Source organism: Schistocerca serialis, chromosome 5, assembly GCF_023864345.2.
Source record: "Schistocerca serialis cubense isolate TAMUIC-IGC-003099 chromosome 5, iqSchSeri2.2, whole genome shotgun sequence".
NCBI classification, from domain to species: Eukaryota; Metazoa; Arthropoda; class Insecta; order Orthoptera; family Acrididae; genus Schistocerca; species Schistocerca serialis.
The window spans coordinates 343,179,848-343,181,123 of record NC_064642.1 but is presented as its reverse complement, the minus strand read 5'-3'; positions in this window follow the sequence as shown (position 1 = coordinate 343,181,123).

The following is a 1,276-nucleotide window of genomic DNA, read 5'->3' as shown; positions in this document are numbered from 1 at the left end:
ATTTGGCAAGAAACTAATTCCATATGGGACATTTGTCTTGTTACAACATGTAGCCATATTGACCATTTGTAAATAAAACTAGAAGATACTCGTATAGGGCCTTCAGTGCAGTATCAAACATTTCTTTGAGTTAATTACGTTTTTCGCTATTGAAGTTTACTTATGTATAACTAATATCTCGTGTTGTAGATTACCTGTTATTCCTCCTGTGAAAAGAGGGATTGTTCGTGAATAATTTCGTTTAAGACAGCCTCTACTAACAATAGACATACGTCATTACTTTAATACCGTGTACGAATTCGGCGCTGCTGTCGCGGTCTCAATTGCAGCTGCTGTACGCGACAAACCAACAGTCGCCTGTTGGATGGTCTTCACAAACTAACGCATTTCATTGTTCTCCATCGAGTAAAGTTGTATTTTATTTTCCACTGTATTAGCCTATCTTCTTTATTTCGTTCTAACATTTATATTAAAAAGCATAGATTCTTTGTCAGAAAAACATAAAAATAAACAGGACAGTTTTAGGTATATCATCAGTAATACTATGTAAAACACGTAAGAAGATAATTTACTGAGCTCTTAATAAAAATATGTTGACTTAAAAGAAAAGCAAAAATAAAAAATTATTAATGAAATTTCTGGAGTACATTTGTATAGGTTACATATTTAAAGTGATGACATTGTAAAATCACAGGTTAATACAAGCGCGAGATAAGCCGTTGCAAAGGTCAAATTCTGATAGATTAATAATCGATTTCACCGACAAATGTTGATTGCAAGCATGCAAACGTGCATGCACTGTGTTAGGCAGGTGTCGAATGTCAGTTATGACTGTTAATGCTTCCTGTGGATGACGCTGGAGTAATGATCGAATGAACTCCCATGTATACTCAATTGGAGACAGATCTAGAAATCGATCGAGCTAAGGCAACGTGTCAACACTCTGCAGAGCATGTTGGGTGAGCGTTATCTTCTTTGAAAACACCCCTTAGAATGATGTTTTTGAGTGGCAGCACAACAGGATGAAACACCAGACTGACGTACAAATGTGCAGTCGGGGTTCGTGGGATAACCACGATAGCGCTCCTGCTGTCATACGAAAAAGCACCCTAGATCAAAGCTCCATGTGTATATCCAGTGTATGTAAAACGCTTGGTTGCAAGCTCTCAGCTGGCACCGATACAGAATCAGCTTTCATCAGAAAAGAAATCAGATCTCCACTCTGCCCTTCGGTTACCTCTCGCTTGGTACCACTGAGGTCTCAAAGGGCGGTGGT